The sequence below is a fragment of the Stegodyphus dumicola genome, chromosome 10, assembly GCF_044657685.1.
Source record: "Stegodyphus dumicola isolate Sdum_Otavi_A_Nest chromosome 10, ASM4465768v1".
Taxonomy (NCBI): domain Eukaryota; kingdom Metazoa; phylum Arthropoda; class Arachnida; order Araneae; family Eresidae; genus Stegodyphus; species Stegodyphus dumicola.
The window spans coordinates 115,374,604-115,393,645 of NC_140777.1; the positions used below are offsets into that span (position 1 = coordinate 115,374,604).

The 19,042-nt window shown below is 35.0% G+C and overlaps 1 protein-coding gene across 1 annotated transcript in view; it reads left to right on the top strand.

The window, feature by feature from the left end:
* Positions 1-1,405: 1,405 nt before the first annotated feature.
* The window catches only part of LOC118180012 (putative peptidoglycan muropeptide transporter SLC46), a 72,415-nt gene continuing 54,778 nt past the window's right edge, over positions 1,406-19,042 (top strand). Inside the window, exon 1 of the mRNA XM_085825405.1 lies at positions 1,406-1,560. The gene's annotated coding sequence lies outside the window, so the exon portion shown is untranslated. The remainder of the gene's footprint in view (positions 1,561-19,042) is intronic.

The following is a 19,042-nucleotide window of genomic DNA, read 5'->3' on the forward strand; positions in this document are numbered from 1 at the left end:
TCCATGCGTGTATTCAAAAGGGGAGAAGGTTGTGTTCATTTACTATAAAAAGTGTCTCCCAGATGTGTATAGTGAGTGTGTTTGGTAAATAGATGTGATTGGAATTGCTGGAAGGAATACACAGTTACGTTACAGTTACTTAAGGCGCGGACCAGTCGTAGTTACACAAAAATTGCACAAAATTATCGCCAAATGTTCGCTAAATAAGGCTACCTTTGGCGGTTTAACGTCAAATTTGGCGACAAAAATTCGTTGGCGAGATTGCCATTTACCTCAATGTTAAATGGATTTACTCCTGTAATCCTATTTTTCTTTGCGATGCTTCGCATCCTTCTTTAATGTTATATTATACAAAGGATACATAATTTACATATAAGTTCACTAAAATTATTTACATATATACAAAATTCGTAACAATATTTATACAAATAAGCATTTTATAGAAACATAGTTTCGTAGACTACTTCGTTTCTTTAAAATGTTTCTTAAATTTAATACTTAGATAATAATACGTAGAATACTTATAAATTTAAATAACTGCAGAACAAATAGCGACAGCATCATTCCGTTTTTGCTTTTCTGAAAGAGAAACCTATCAGTTTTTGTCACTAGTGCTCATAAAAATAAACAATATTGAAATTTAAAAACTCTTTATTAACAGATCAACAGATCTTTTCTTTGTCTTCTTTGGTTGCTCAACTAAATTTATGACGGTACTTCGTTTCTCTCCATGGATTCTGTAACATTTGATGTCTTACTGATTCACAAGTAACAGCAGATCTTCCCAGAAGATTAAACCAAGCCTTGCAGAATACATTTGATGAACTTCTATAAAAATATTGCAATTCATTTTTTTAGACACTAATTTCACATAAAATTTCTAAGATTTCGCGAGGTTGTTTGGTCACTTGTAAACATATGCGAAGCTCTTGTGCTGTAGTAATATTGCGATCTGCCACCTATTTTTGATAAAACTGGATGAGTTTTGTTTTCATACAAAAACAAAACCGGAAGCTAGAGGTAATGCTATCCATGGCATTTAAATTTCTTATCGGTAGAAACTTATCAGGGCACTTTGTCATAAAGGAAATCTAATGGACAAATAATGCGTTATTTTCAAAAGATTTTTATAAAGTACATATAGAAGAAAATGACACTTTAAAAAATGTTAAACTGAGAGAGATAAAAATATTTCTCATAAAGACTGAAATGAGCAAATTATGTATACGAGATAAAATACGTAAGCTCATTTGCCTATTTATTTAAAAACAGTCTTAGAAAGAGTGTTTTTATTTTCTGGAAAAATTACATATGAATTACGCTTCACAATGACAGCGCATGAAATTTGTTAATCTTTCTCATGCACTTTTTATGCTGATAAGGCAAATTTCAACATTTTCTTTATCAGCAGGTAGTCAAGTTCTGATAATTGAATGAATGGCTTGTGGATTAATTGATCTCATAAATGTTATTGTTTTTCCATTCTCGTAAAGGTTTTCATTTGTGCGTATGAAATGAAACATATTTTCATAAAAGAAACGTCAGGTCGCTAGGATTCAAGTAAGAAATATTTGAAATTATATTGATCATTATAATTTTAAAAGATTTAATTATTTTTAATGGCTAATTAATTCCAACTCTTTATACAGTATTAACGAAGGAAGATAATGTTCTTCTATGTAAAATCAAATTAAATTAAAAGATTACAAATGTTAAGGAAAATAATAGTTTATATTAATGGTCATATTTAATAGAATTTACATTTTAAAATGTTAAATACATTAACTGATTCATTCAAACCAAAATTAAAAAAAAAGGTTTGTTTCTTAAATAATGTGCTAATATTTTACTAGTAGGAGTGTAACTAGCATTATATTACAAATGCTTCACATCATTAAGTTCCTTGAAGAAAATCTTTCTAAATTCCTGTTTAACTTTTGAAATTGCCATTTAGTTCAATTAACTATTTGGCTAGCATGGATTGCTAATTTTGAGCAGAATTTAGAGATCTAAAATATTCAGTTAAGTTACATATCATGAGTTGTGATATTCGCACAAATTAAATATCTCATTTTATCCATATAAGGCGCAGAAAACTGTCAACTGAATAGCTTTAATATATGGTACAATTTTCTTAATAATTTCTAAAACTGGCTAAATTCCTATAGTTGATCAGTTTATTAGATTAGTAGAACATCATTGAAAGAAAATCTTTTAGTACAAAATAGTGATAGTAAAACATTTTTATGCGTAAAATACACACCATACTTAAAATTTTAATCAAATCCTCGTTTATAATGAAGAAAAGTGAATACAATGGAAAATTGGTAACTCATCTTACACAGACTGCAACTTGAAAACTTTCAAAAAGAGTTTCATTCCTCAGAACGGTTCTTCCATGCCCTGGTTTGTTACATTTGGTATTTTAAACTCAAAAAAAATTTGGAGCAAGACAATTTTTATCTTTAACTTGTTATTATATTAAACGATTCTTTCTGCACTATCCATTAGGCATCAATACAACAAACATTCAACATAAAAATAAAGGCGGTCTTGAACTGAATAAAGGGCTATTCAAGATTTATTGAAATCAGACCTCTTCAACATACTGGAATGAATCAAGAAAAGTTTCTTGTTTGCTGTCGAATATTATCTCAAAAAACCTTGCATTTTTAAAATACTTCTTCTACAAATATCTTGGAAGTAGTATTACAGAATTTGAATAAAATACTGGCCCGTTCGAAATAAAGAATATTACATTTAATGACTTTTTTAAACATAGACGTATTTATAATTGATTCAATTTCAATAATGCTTAATTCCAAGATGTTTTAAGATAGAACCACACAAAACTAATTTTTCAAATGATACCGCTGGTGGCATTGAGAATATATATTGCACATACAACTTCAATCAAAAATATATGCAATACATATTTTATTCCTATGCATAAATAGTAAACAACACAACTGTACGAATACAAACTTGGTGACCTGAAACAAAGTTTCAATCTATCACCAGAATCTAACCCGAAAAGAAAATGCCAGTGCTCCGCTATTTAAAGTTTTCGTTACTGCTCATAAACTATGTAAAACGAAACAGTGCATTTTTCATTAGCACTAAAATTATATGTTAAAAAATCTTGCCTTCATTATCATGCATTTATACTAGATAGAAATGCGTTTAAAATAAAGAGAGAAGAGAATCAAAAAGAGAATGTGATGCTGATTCGTCCTAAAGGGAGCTGCTGTATGTAAATAATAATAGCTTTATTTCGTAATATAATTACTCCGTTGTCAAACAAATATTTTATATATGTCTGAGTTTATATATTGCTGCGAAGAAGTATGTTTTGGTTTGTTTCTTCAGATACGCTTTCTGAACTTGTAAATTATTCAAAGATGTGGCTTCTCAGAGCATATTTCAGACATTCAAAGACATGAAAGCCTCAGATTTCAGTTCGGACTTAAAAATTGGAGGCTTTCTAGACATTTTATGTCAATTAACCAGTTATTATGATTTAGACCTTTGCTATAACTTCTCTTTTCAGTAGTCCTCATCATATTGTATGTTAGTTGTTTGTGTATTTAAGCTGAGGGTTTGAATGTTTAGAAGAGAGCCCCCTTTGGCAGCTGCGTCTTGCTGTTAGTTGCTATCGCCAGCTCTGCTTTTGTTGCATACCATCTTTAGCGTCTTATTAACCGAGGTTTAAAATATACACAGTATTTATTGACATATCGCTCGTTTGTCGCACAAGCAGTGCCTTTCTGTTTATTTAAATAATTACAAAGAATTACAGAGCTTTACTTTTTTGGGTAGCATAAAATAGTAGCCGACTCCTAACAGACGTCAAGTGAATTAACGCTGTGTCTGGAGATTAACAACACAACCTTGTGTTAAATATTTGCATAGTCGCCTGTAGTAACGGCAACCGCCGGCAATAAAAGGAGGTGCTTTCCTTAGTGGCACCGCAGTTCCTTTTAGTTCGAGTCAGAATAGACCTGCCCGGGGAGAAGCCAGGGGATGAGAGATTCCGATTCCCGCCCTGTTCCCGTCTTGTTGCGGATCCAGTCCTGTTCCGGTTCCCGTCTTGTTCCAGTCTTGTTCCGGTCCTGATCCAGTCCTATTCCAGTTCCAGCCTGGCCGTTTAAGTCCAAAACACGTAGGAGCGGATGTCTAAATTCAGCGAATGGAGATATACGCCGAAAGGGCTAGATGGATTCTGTCTTTTAAAGGAAAGTGTTCTTCACCGTGCCGGCATAGCTGTTACTTTAAAGCACTTTTAAGTTTTTCCGCCCAAGATGTTAAGTTTTCGTTTATGATGTTAAGTTTTCATCAGTGTTGAAGTTCCAGTTAAATAAACCTTTAAGTTTTAGACAAGGTTTTTGTGTTCTTCAGAAAATTTTAGATTCGAAGTCAGATATAGCACATAGGATTATTATCGGAAAAATCAACATTTGGCATCAAGCGACAGGACATTGTCTGCAAGGTAAGCGACTTTTTTATTTTTGAATCATGGAAGCTTTAAAGTTAGCACGAACTCAATATAGAAGACTATTCAGTAAAGCTTGTAATGAATTTGACAATGAAGAAACTAAATTTAATCAGGAAGAAAAATTAATTAAAATAAAAGTTATTGCCGAGAAAGCTAAAGTTTTGTTTGATACTGAAATAAAATACGAGAATTAATGTTTAAAGAAATTACAGATGAGACTTTACTTATTAAGGAAATAGATAAATCTGAATTATATTTTGATCGGTGGAGACTTCTGGAAAGTAAAGTAAAAGATCTTACTTCTGGAACCCCGAATGTAACTTTAATTGATCCATCCTTTGTTCAGAATAAAATGTTACATTTTCCGAAGATTAAATTGCCTATCTTTGACGGCAACGTGAAGAAATGGCTAGAATTTTGGGGGCAATTCCAAAAGATTGATAAAGATCCTACATTAGATAATAATGATAAATTTGCTTATTTAGCACAGGCTATGGAGAAGAATTCTCCTGCAGAGGAAATAGTTAAAAGCTTTCCGCCAACTGGCGATAGTTACAAGAGCGCAATCGAAGCATTGCAGACGCGTTTTGGTAACAAAGAATTACTATCGGAGATTTATATTCGTGATTTGCTAACCCTTGTTATTCAAAAACAAGGTACACACTCTTTGCGGAAACTATACGATGAACTCGAATCTAATCTAAGAGCCTTGGAGATATTGGGAATAAATAGAGGCAAATATTGCGCGATATTATATCCATTGGTAGAATCAGCATTGCCGAATGAAGTCTTAAAAACCTGGGAGAGACTTAGGTTTTCGCGTAAAGGATCAGAAAGTTTAACCGGTGAAAACGCCGAGTTAAGAGAAAGGGAATCTGACCTTGAGCGCCTTTGTTAAATTTAACGTTTCGTGAGAGGATTTAAAGTTCAAACATAAAAAATATATATATATAAAAACTTATCTTGAGGGGACATCTTGAAGTGGAGGACTCGTATCTTATCAAGCGTTGATGTCGGCCGGGCTCATCTTGACACTGGTACGTTATTTTACCACTGTAGAACAGAAACAGGAGCTCTGCTGCCCAGGACGGCTATCCGCTTGGTCCTGAAAGTCCTATGTCAACACGCAGGTAACTCGTTCAAATTTCGCCTCTTTACCAGCACGCCGCAAGGAAGAGGGTTTTCAGCTTCAGGCCAGAAATGTTTTTTTTTCTAGGCAATTACGGCTCGCCTGTTCTTACTCATCCCAAGAGCAAGCTTCACGAGTAACGTCCCAAGTAAGTTCCACCCGCCAGTCAGCAAGAGAGAGTCGCCTCTTAACCCAAAACGCGGCCGGGGAGCATAACATCTCTCGTAGTCAATTACATTTATCTCCTTCAAGCCAGTTTTCAAGAGCAACGTCCACACGTCCAGCAAGCCCGAAAGTCAGCGAGTCCAAGAGTAAGTGAGTCTCGCCTCTTAACCAAACGCGGCCGGGGAGCATATTTGCCGCTCCCCGCCGGAAAACATCTCTCTTCGTAATTACATTTTGTCCAGCAAGCCCGTAAGTCCAGCAAGTCCGAAAATCAGCGAGTCAGTCCGAGAGTAAGTGTGTCAAAGCGTGAATCCAACTCGAATTTCCTTCGTCTCCTTCACAAAACGGGCTCCCACTATGGCTTCACTTATCGCCCCCTTAATTATGGCAAAATCTTCGTTTTGCCAACCCCTGAATGCGGAAATAAGGGTGATCGCGCATGCGCGCCTTTCTTCACTTAGCCAACAACCGGACCCTCAATCGCCAAAACCTGAATGACTTCCATTGAAAGACAAGTAGCAACCTTTGACCTTTCTGTCACGTACTTTCCTCTCTTAAGGTCAACTAACAATGAAAATTCTTTCTCGAACATTCTAAAGGACAAGGCGCGCGAAATCATGACTTGGCAAAAATTGCCTCCCTTTCCCTGCTTCTTTCACAATGAATAAAAGTTTGTACAAGATTTGCAAATAAAAGAAAATAAATAATATTCATTTAAACTAAATAATATTTCCAGAAGCATCTGTTTTTCCCCAAAATTAAAGCCTTAAAATAAATAATTCATAATCAAATAAAAATTAAGATTTCCATAAATCATAAAATCATTCAACTAATTTTTATAACGCTATCAGGTAATTTCTCTACATAACATTCCTTTCCCCTAAGGAATTAAATTTTGGTTTACCAAAATTTAGCAGACAGACACTTCTTGAAATATCATGACTCATACTGTGCAATAAGGCTAAAGGATAACATGATGTAACAATATTTCATACGACTCCTTGGTACAGTGACGTTACTGACACATTAAATGTAAAGTCCAAAATGTGCAAGTAAAACAACAAGATTAATCAAAGCAATTACTAATTAAAATACTCAAGGAAGATCATCAGAAATAATTAATCAAAAACATCAATTAAATCACTTAATTAAACCTAGAAATACTCAGAACACATACAAAAATAAAAATAAAAATAAGGCGCTAATCACAAACAAAATATGTCTAAGATCAATCAATAATGACAAAAAGAATTTCTCTTTTTTTTTTCCAGTTCATTGCATCACATTAGTGTTGCAGTCTCTGTGTGGCCACATTTCTGAACGTTTATTTATCTATTCATTCCTTTTCAGTCCATTAATGTAAACAATTTCACCTGAGGTCGAACCCATTCTACTATTGTGACAATTTCTGCTGAGCACAATCATGGAGTACATTAAATGAGTACGGAGTTGTCAATGCAAGCGAGGGAAAACCCTGTAGTTAGAAATCATGGTGTTAGCAACTCCCCCCTGCAGCCTTCAACGCGAGAAAATGAAAGCAACCAACCCCGGAATGTGAACTCAGCACCACAATACTCCTTAGTAGAGGAACTTGACCTTAAAAGAAACCAGATTTCACCCTCCTACGTCTCACCTTCGACCAAGAAAGAACAATCACTCTTTCAAAGTTGAAGACTTTATCTTTCAATTTTTCCCTTACGATAGATAAGCTACTGAATGTGTTCGGATACACACACCCGAAGAAAGAAATAATCTAATCCAATTGCTCACAACAACAACAACAACAAAAAAAAAAAAAAAAAAAAAAAAAAAAAAGATAATCAACGCGCCGCAGATACATAAAATACATTCCTGAGAAAAGAACACACTAATAATTCAAACAATTCCAATTAAAATAAGTCACATGAACGTATTCAAACAAAGAGTAAAGACCCCCCTAAGTACTACGAAATTGAATAACTTCCAGAAATGAATCCCAAACAATCACGTCTTAGAACAGAAGCGGCCTGATCAGGGCCAAGCATTAGAAAAGAAAAGAACGTTACAACACAAGGAACCTCGGAACCAGCCGAAAATACCCCACACAAAAAAATCAGAAAGAAAGAAGACGTGATTGTCCAAAAATTCAATTCAACCAAAATCAATTCCGAAAATAGCATAACGAATACGCTGTACAAATACCAATTAGAATTTTATCCAATACACACAAAAATAATAATAATAATACAACCTAATGCATGTACAAAATAACGTTTGGCCAAAATTTACAAACACTACCAAGATACACATATAGACATAAAATGAAAATACAATTAAACTGTAAACATTTCGTACATAATTCAAATGAGCAATGAAATCAGTGATACTTAAAAAATATTTTTAAACTGCAATACCTAAACAAATACACACATAATCATTACGTTAAACCATATCAAGCCAAAAAAAAAAAATATTTCACTGTAATTCAAATCAAGCCAAAAAAAAAATCATCCAGCAAGAGTGAAGTGTCGCCAAAAATTTCAAACCTCACGGTAAACACTAGTGAGTAACCACACCATATTTAAGTCCCCTGAGTTAGACAACAACAACAAAAAAAAAAAAAAAATTCAGTAATTCTAAAAATCCATTAGGTCCACAAAAAAAAAAAAATTTCAACTAGTCAAAGAAATCAATCAAAGCTGGACTGAAGCACGTTACTAGAACACTAAATAAAATATCACAAATCAAAAAAAGTGTTCAAAACAAACCCCCCAATTTTAGGCAAAGACTGAGATCTATCCTGCATCAGACTCTTCCAAAACGTTGTATAGTAACCTAAGTAGCAGCCTTCAGCAACACCTCCACCCAAACAAAAGAAACAAAGTAACTATTTACCGCGTCCATGTAAGCTGAGAAAAGCGCTGTATTATAAATGACAGACTCAAACTTTACGTATCAAGCAAACCTCCAGACACGTTGAAAGAGAACATAAGATCTCTTATCTCGGAAAGAAAAGTGCGCTGACTGAAACGTTACAATCCTGAACCAACACAATGAAAAAGATACAACAATAGATTTCTCAGATAACAAGTTCCTGTTTGCCCCGGTGTAAGAGGTCAAGTGCCACCATGAAGTAAAAGTATTACAAGAAAACGAGCTTTCAGGACATTACAACTTCACGCAAAACCTAACTGCAAGCAACAAATGCAAAGTTCTCAAAAATGCTAAACTAAAAAAAAAAGTACTTACTCATAACTCAAACTCAAAAATCCCCTAAAAATCACAGAAATGAAATCCATAACTCAAATTCTACTATTTTCCTATGACCACAGAAATCTCAATTCTTCCACAGAAACCAAACATCAGAGAACTTACATTTTACGGACCTTGGCAGAAACCACCAAAACAAAACAAAAACCTGATACAACTATCTTGATACTAACAAGTCAAATACAAAACTTAAGCCAAAACAAGAATTAACCCCAAATTTTGCAACAAGTCCAACCACGAAAGAAAATTCAATAACTCAGATCAAATCTATTACGATTCACTAGCAAATTCAAGACAAACTACTTGTAATCAACAGAAAATTCCCGCACATGAGTACAGAGCAAAAGTAACTAATCTTCTCAAACTTATTTCAAAAATTTCATAAAACCAATTTCCGTTGTCACCAAAATTCACTTTCTACAATTCACAAGACTAACTCAATTTCTACTGTTTAAACAATTCTCACATGACAACTCTTCACAAACTTAAAACTCAGAAGATAACTAATCCCAATTACTCTGACTCATTAAACTAATTAGAACTTCACTCAAGCTGATGAATTCAATCCAAACAAATTAAATATGCAAACATCACTATTGCTGATCTCAGGCAAAAATTCAAATCTAACCCATGTTCACTTTAAAACAGAATTTTGCAATTGAAAAACAATCTTCAATTTTTTTTAACTCATTCATTTGTATCATTATGCCTTCAGAACTTACAAAATTCATTGCTCAATACTAAATTAAATTACTAACACATTACACAATATACTGGAATCATAACAAAACATTGTAAATCAAAAAGCAATAATATACTACGCTAGAGAATCATGAAAACATTACATACATTTCACAAAATATTATTCAATTAATTCAAAAAAAATCAAAATTTCTCTAACGTTACCCCTCACAATTACACATTTCACAAGATTCTAAGTTAAATAATTAGCAAAAACACTCCAAAAAAATTTCTAGCTACGCATAGCTATGGCTTGTCTCATTCAGTAAAATAATTAGAGTCTTTAATCTCTTTCTCTTAGAAGTGCTCAAAAAATGAGTCCAGTTTTTAAAGACAAGCACTCGAAACTTGTTACAAGGATATACAAATAGCATAGGATTATCGTGAAATAATTCATTTTCCATCTTGTATCATAAATCAGTACGTCGAAAATCAAAAATATACATCCAGAAAACACTCAAGGATTTTCATCAGTAAAAATGTACAGTACCTATTCTGCTACATTAAAAAGATATTTTTTTTCTAATTTTAAAGTTCAATTCTGTTTGCCTAACGTTAAAGTCCAAAATTCCTGAAATTCACACAAATTCTCAAAATTTATCACTCTCGTATTAACAAATAAGCAAACACAAATTAAAACTCTAATTAATCCTAGCACATAAAATTTAACACCTTCTTAAAACAGTAAGTTATACGAAATAAATAAATTCAAAAAATAAGTTACTGATTCGATCCTTCACTAAGCAGAGGTCACGGCACCAATGTTAAATTTACTTCACGTGAGAGGATCGAATAAACACAAAAAAAAAAAAAAAATAAAATAACTTATCTGTTAAGACATCTAATGTTATATCTGAAATTCATATTATGTTAAATATGAAACTACTTGCCGTGAAAGGTAGTGATCGTATAGTGAAACGTGTACAGCATTTTTGCGTTGTGAAAAAAATACATCCCGGGACCGCACCGTGAGAGGATCGAAAACATAAAACATATACAAGATATAAAGGAAAAGTTCATATTAAATATATAAAGAAAACATACTGTAAGAGGTTCCAGATTAAATATCAGTTTATTCAATTACATCACAATAAGAAAAATCTTAACCTCATCTGAGAGTCTTTTCATTTACATTCATAAAAAAACTTGAGGTTTGTCTGGTAATTTAAAAAAAAAGGAAAGGGAAACAATTTAAGCCTGAGAGTTAAATTTTAGATTCGACGTTGTTTTTACTGCTAAGGACATTTTTGAAAAACTTGCCTAAAGTTCAAACACACCAAAAAAATAAAACTTATCTTGAGGGGACATCTTGAAGTGGAGGACTCGTATCTTATCAAGCGTTGATGTCGGCCGGGCTCATCTTGACACTGGTACGTTATTTTACCACTGTAGAACAGAAACAGGAGCTCTGCTGCCCAGGACGGCTATCCGCTTGGTCCTGAAAGTCCTATGTCAACACGCAGGTAACTCGTTCAAATTTCGCCTCTTTACCAGCACGCCGCAAGGAAGAGGGTTTTCAGCTTCAGGCCAGAAACGTTTTTTTTTCTAGGCAATTACGGCCGCCTGTTCTTACTCATCCCAAGAGCAAGCTTCACGAGTAACGTCCCAAGTAAGTTCCACCCGCCAGTCAGCAAGAGAGAGTCGCCTCTTAACCCAAAACGCGGCCGGGAGTATAACATCTCTCGTAGTCAATTACATTTATCTCCTTCAAGCCAGTTTTCAAGAGCAACGTCCACACGTCCAGCAAGCCCGAAAGTCAGCGAGTCCAAGAGTAAGTGAGTCTCGCCTCTTAACCAAACGCGGCCGGGGAGCATATTTGCCGCTCCCCGCCGGAAAACATCTCTCTTCGTAATTACATTTTGTCCAGCAAGCCCGTAAGTCCAGCAAGTCCGAAAATCAGCGAGTCAGTCCGAGAGTAAGTGTGTCAAAGCGTGAATCCAACTCGAATTTCCTTCGTCTCCTTCACAAAACGGGCTCCCACTATGGCTTCACTTATCGCCCCCTTAATTATGGCAAAATCTTCGTTTTCAACCCCTGAATGCGGAAATAAGGGTGATCGCGCATGCGCGCCTTTCTTCACTTAGCCAACAACCGGACCCTCAATCGCCAAAACCTGAATGACTTCCATTGAAAGACAAGTAGCAACCTTTGACCTTTCTGTCACGTACTTTCCTCTCTTAAGGTCAACTAACAATGAAAATTCTTTCTCGAACATTCTAAAGGACAAGGCGCGCGAAATCATGACTTGGCAAAAATTGCCTCCCTTTCCCTGCTTCTTTCACAATGAATAAAAGTTTGTACAAGATTTGCAAATAAAAGAAAATAAATAATATTCATTTAAACTAAATAATATTTCCAGAAGCATCTGTTTTTCCCCAAAATTAAAGCCTTAAAATAAATAATTCATAATCAAATAAAAATTAAGATTTCCATAAATCATAAAATCATTCACCTAATTTTTATAACGCTTACAGGTAATTTCTCTACATAACACCTTTTATGCTTCTTGCGCGGTGAAGTTGAAAGTGAGGAAAGAATTTCTTTAGCAGCTAAATCTTTCAATGTTTTCGATCGATTGGCTCACGGTAATAAGAAAGGGAATTCGGGTTTAAAGATAAGAGAACCTCACTTAAAACCTACGGCAGCTGAACTGTTTACTTCTTCTAATGAAGCTAGAAAAGGCTGCATATTTTGTTCCAGTATAAATCATGGTTCTGCGGAATGTTTTCAGGCGCGTAACTTATCGTTGTCAGAAAGAGAAGTTTTGGTGCAAAGGACACGCTCTTGTTATCTGTGTCTGAAATCTGGACATTCTGTCAAGAGATGTAGATTAAAATCAGTTTGTTTTACATGCGGCAAAAGGCATCATATTTTTCTATGTAAGGGCCATTCACAAATGAGTGAGACAAGGGCAACGGAACAGCCTCCAAATCAGGCTGAAACACTCGCCAACATTTCTTCAAGGTCTCCTAAAGTTTTGCTGCAAACAATAAGAGTAATAATTAAAGGAGATAAAAAATCTCGTTCGGCTCGAGCTATAATTGATACTGGTTCTCAAAGGTCATATATTCTGCAAAGCGCAGCTCAAGATATGGGTTACAGGTATACGGTAAAGGAATACCTTAGCCACGCATTATTTGGCGGTACGACGACCAGTTTGTGTGAACATAAAGTTTACAAAATTCATTTATCTAATATGTCTGGCTCTTACAGTTGTAATTTTGATGCGTTAAGTCAGCCTGTTATTTGTAATAGTATACCTTCTATTGGACAAGGAATATGGCTTAAAGAGCTTTCTGACTGTGGAATAAGTTTAACAGATCGTTTAGAAGGACCCATAGAAATTTTAATAGGAGCCGATGTTGCAGGACGATTATTAACGGGGAATCGTAAACAAATTTCAAACGGTTTTGTAGCTATTGAAACAAAGTTAGGATGGACGGTTATGGGAAAAACCGGGGAGTTGAATAGTGAAGGTTCAACATTCTTAATTACTTCAATGTTGAATAAAGAGGCTTGTATTTCTGATTTATGGGACATCGACTTGCTTGGTATTACGGACCCATCCGAACAAAAGACTAAATTGGAATTGTATGAGGCTACCAGGCAACATTTTCTTGATACTGTAAAAATAGATGATAACCGCTTTGTAGTGTCTTTGCCTTGGTTGGAAGGGCACCCTCCCCTGTCGGATAATCTTGAGTTATCGCTTAAAAGGTTGCACAGTACGGTTAAGCAACTTGAAGTGGATAATCTTCGCCAAGAGTATGAAAATATATTCCAAGAATGGCTCAAAGAGGGCATAATAGAGGAAGTACCCGTAAATGAATTAGATTTACCCCATCATTATTTGCCACATAGACATGTTGTTAAGGAACATAGTACTACGAAGTTACGGCCAGTATTTGACGCTTCGTCTAAAGCAAAGGGTTCTCCGAGTCTCAACGATTGTCTTGAAAAGGGATTAAACCTTATTTCATTTATTCCTACAATCTTAAATAGATTTCGCCAAGAAAAAATAGGGGTGATTTCTGATATTCGTAAGGCCTTTCTACAAATTGGCCTGAATTTTAGTGACAGAAACTTCCTCCGATTTCTTTGGATAAAGGGTGAATATGGCTTGAAGCATTTTCGTCATTGTCGAGTCGTATTTGGTGTAACTAGTAGTCCATTTTTACTTGGAGCTGTTATTCAATGTCACTTAAATTCAATTTTGGAGAAAAATGATGCAGATGTAAAATATCCTTCCAACATTATTGTTAAATTAATGAATAGTTTCTGATAACTGTGTAACAAGTGTCGGAAGTGAAGATGAATTACAACGCTTCATGAAAGTATCTTCAGATGTTATGGCAGAACGAAAATTTGAATTACGGGGTTGGGAATATACCGACTGTAGTTTAGAAACAGAAACTATTGCGAATGTATTAGGTTTGTTATGAGAAAGACAAGGCGATACTCTTCAAATAAATGTTGCTAATTTACAAAATCTTTGTTTCGAGAAAGTTACGAAAAGAAGTATTTTGGCAATAGCCCATAAAGTATTTGATCCCATCGGTATAACATGTCCAGTCCTTATATTACCTAAGATGTTATTACAGCGTACATGGGAAACAAAAGTAAAATGGGACGAAGAAGTTAACACTGAAATTAAAAGTAAATTTTTGAAATGGGTAAAAGACATTTTTCTTTTGAAAAACATTAAAATTCCAAGGTGGATGCGATATCAGCCAAAACAGTGTTCAATCCATGTTTTTTGTGACGCCAGTCAAGCAGCGTATGCGGCAGTAGTTTTTATTCGTGTAGAAGAACCTGAATCAGTTAAAGTCCAGTTGCTTCAGGCTAGGTCTAGAGTTTGCCCTTGTGGTAAAAAGGAAACTACTATTGTAAGATTAGAATTGTTAGCAGCAACTATTGCATCTCGACTTGCTGCAGACGTTCTAAAAGACTTTGAGGCCAGAAGTATATTTTTCTGGACAGATTCAACTACTGTCCTTGCATGGATAAAAAGGGAAGAACAATGGGGGACATTTGTAGGAAATAGAGTACAGGAAATAAAGCTTTTGACACGTGTGGAGGATTGGAGGCATATACCTGGTCACCTTAACCCTGCAGATCATCCAAGTAGAGGGTGTTCAGTTCGCCAACTCTCCCGGTCAAAATGGTGGGAGGGTCCGAGCTGGCTTTTAAAATCCCAAGAAAATTAGCCGAGTGCCGAATTTATAACTGATGAAGCGGAAACAGACAGCGAGAAAAAAAAGGCAGTGGTTTCATCTCTAGTGTCTACTGAAAGGTTTAGTTTGAGTGAGCGATTTTCTAGCTATCGAAAAACAGTTAGAGTTGTTGGTTGGATTCAACGATTTTTCTTTAATTGCAGAAATAAGAAAAAAAGGAAAGGTGAACTCACTGTTGATGAAATTGATTTTGCAGAAAAGGTTATTATTCGCTTGATTCAATCGGAATCGTTTCAGGATATAGAAGACGCACGCTTACAAACTCTTAGTCCATTTTATGATGCGGGAATTGTAAGAATTAAAACTGGTGCGTTTCGAAGAGATGACACGTTAGAGTTTAGAACACCTATAATATTACCAGGAGAACATCCATTAGTTAGGAATTTAATTATGGAAGAACATAAAAAGAAAGGACATGCAGGTGTACAATATATACTGAATACCTTAAGGGAAAGGTTTTGGTTGTTATCTGGCAGAAGAATGGTGCGTTCTGTTTTGAGTAAATGCATTACTTGCAAGAGATATTCTGCTGCACCTGTTGACCACATATCAGCCCCACCGCCAATAGAGCGAGTAAATGATTCAGCAGTATTTCAAGTAACGGGTATAGACCTTTGTGGTCCTTTATTGTTGAGAAACAAAGAAAAGGCATGGATTTGTGTTTTTACATGCGCCGTTTATAGAGCGGTCCATTTGGAGTTGCTGACTTCTCTATCTACAGAAGTGTTTCTTCAGGCTTTTCATCGGTTCGTGTCACGAAGAGGTAAACCCACAACTGTGTACAGTGATAATGGAACTAATTTTGTAGGAGCTTCAAATGCATTCAAATTAATAGATTTTGAACAAATTAATCGGCAGGCAGCCAATGAGCGGATAACATGGAAATTTATTCCCCCTGGTGCTCCATGGTGGGGTGGTTGGTGGGAACGTCTGATCGGAATGATGAAGCAAGTCCTTAAAATGTTCTTAAACATGCTTGTTTAAATTATGAAGAAATGTACACGATACTGTGTGACTGTGAAGCGATTCTTAATGACCGACCGTTGGCAGTAATTCCTTCCGATCCTGAATTTAAAGCTTTAACTCCTGCCGACTTTTTAAAAGAAATTAGAACTAGTAGTTTGCGGGATATAAAATACGGTATTAAATCAAGTAATTTACAAAAAAGATTTCAGTATATTCAAACTGTACGAGAAGCATTTAAAAATAGATTTCGTAAAGAATATTTGGGAATTTTCAAGGTTTCGCATAAAAGAGCTGAAAGGAAAGTTACTATTAAATTAGATGATATTGTTTTGATCGGTAGTAGAGACAAAAGACATTTTGGCAACTTGGTCGTATCATAGAACTACTTCCAGGACCTGATTAAATAAATCGGCTTGCAAGAGTAAAGACCCGAAATGGAATTTTGCTTAGAGCAGTTCGAACTCTGTATCCTTTAGAGGTAGCGCAAAATGATGTACCCGTGAAGCTGCAGAATGAAAAACAAGATTCGTTGTCTGAACTTAAACTCAACATAGATGATAAATCTGTCAGGCCTGTAACACGATTTGGTAGAACTGTAACTCCGCCGGACAGACTGGTATATTAAGGCTCTTTGGCATTGTTTTACTTTGATGTGAAAGTTCACTTTTTTTTCCTTAGGTGGAAGGATGTTAAATATTTGCATAGTCGCCTGTAGTAACGGCAACCGCCGGCAATAAAAGGAGGTGCTTTCCTTAGTGGCACCGCAGTTCCTTTTAGTTCGAGTCAGAATAGACCTGCCCGGGGAGAAGCCAGGGGATGAGAGATTCCGGTTCCCGCCCTGTTCCCGTCTTGTTGCGGATCCAGTCCTGTTCCGGTTCCCGTCTTGTTCCAGTCTTGTTCCGGTCCTGATCCAGTCCTATTCCAGTTCCAGCCTGGCCGTTTAAGTCCAAAACACGTAGGAGCGGATGTCTGAATTCAGCGAATGGAGATATACGCCGAAAGGGCTAGATGGATTCTGTCTTTTAAAGGAAAGTGTTCTTCACAGTGCCGGCATAGCTGTTACTTTAAAGCACTTTTAAGTTTTTCCGCCCAAGATGTTAAGTTTTCGTTTATGATGTTAAGTTTTCATCAGTGTTGAAGTTCCAGTTAAATAAACCTTTAAGTTTTAGACAAGGTTTTTGTGTTCTTCAGAAAATTTTAGATTCGAAATCAGATATAGCACATAGGATTATTATCGGAAAAATCAACACTTGAAAAGGTTTTAACAAACTTTTTATTGAAATGATAATTTTAGCAGAAGAGTAAATCTCGTTCTTGGCAGCATTTTGCCAACACTTGTGGTGAGATAATTTAAAGTAACATTCAGTTTAAAATTTAATTAAGATAATAGTTAAATTTTAAACCTTGTCAATAAAATAAGTCAAGGACTACAAACTCAATTTTGAATCTGGATCACAAATCTAACTGCTTAAGTATTCAAATATTCGTCAGGAAATAGCGCAAAGCTGAGTAATTTAGGCTATCAGAGCTGGGAGAAATGTAAGGTGCACACACACTGGCAGGAACACACTCTGTCTCACAATCTAGCAACTTCGGCTTAAATACTCAATTTAGTTTGCATTCTGGTGAGGAAACGGAAAAGAGAAGCGACAGTAAATATCTAAATGATGGAATAAATAGTTATGCAAAATAAAAATAACCTTATAAAGTTAAATTATAAAGAAAAAGGTTATTTTAACCTTCTTAGGACTTGAAGAAGACAAAGTTACAGTTCGCTTCATTCTAGTTTGTCTGAAGGACGTTAACACAAGCTTATGGATACAGAAGAACCCTACAATCTCACTTAATAAGCACAACAGTGTCATCAAGTCTGCCTTTTGTTTAATTCTCAGCCATACAAACTTGCCCTCGTTATATTGAAGAAATATTTTATAATGAAATTTCAGAGGAGCTTCGGCACATGAAATCTATCTAAACTTTGTTGCTCGAATATTAAGCATTTAGATCACGAATCATGGTATATTTGTGCTCTTACCTAATGCTAGGTAATCAATTACGTGTCAAAACTGGATAATCTTGTCGCACATCAATCTACCATAGTTGTCTGCTTAGTTACTTAGCTACAGAAACTCTTGATTCAACTTCGTAAAAAGAGTCTTGGAGCGAAAATTATTCTGTAGCTTTGTTAAATCGTTACAAATAAGAGCATTATCGAAAAAGTAGTAGGCTTATTACGAAAAGTATAAAATCGTGTTTTAGTGCTTCCCAAAACTGCTTTTATAAAATAAATACTGGTAAGCACCTGATTCTCTAAGAAACAGAATAAAGGAACGCGTGTTAACTCGCGCTAAGTTATGAGCTACCTGGGAATGAGAATGGAAGAATTAACAAAATCAATCCATCGTTAAAACTGTGTTTAAAGACTTTGCGACAAGATTAGACGGTATTAAATAATAGATAAATAATGTTAAATAAAGATTAAAAGAAAGCGGATCCCTTATTTTGTAATTTTAAACAACCTAACATAGTTTAAACGTTGCGCAACAATGTGCTTTAAAGTTAACAAAATAACTTAAGTCATGAAGCTAAATAAAAAATTTCAATACATTATCCTTAATAAATGCTATTTTTATTAAATTTAATAAGCTCTATGAATTAAATTATCTTTTTTTTATTTCCTATGGCGGGTACGAAACGTTATGGGCGTTGGCCACTACTAAGGCCGGTAGCAGTGGTCACTTTATTAAGGAGGCACTGAAACAGGAGAGGCCACCATTGCTTCCTATGACGGAACAGACAATTTACATCCATGTCTTCTCCGGGATTTGACCCCGGGTCTTCGATACTGCCGTCAGAGTCACTAACCACTTTTCCGTCTGGGCGGCAGAATTAAACTAACATTAATTTAATATAAAAATGAAATTATATTAATTTTAGCCCATATTCAAAATTAAACTTTACAAAATTCAATAGATACAATGATATACTGTGTAAGTTATCGATCTCATTAACAACTTAAAAAAAATTTGATAAAATCTTTATTAAAATTTATAAAAAATTATT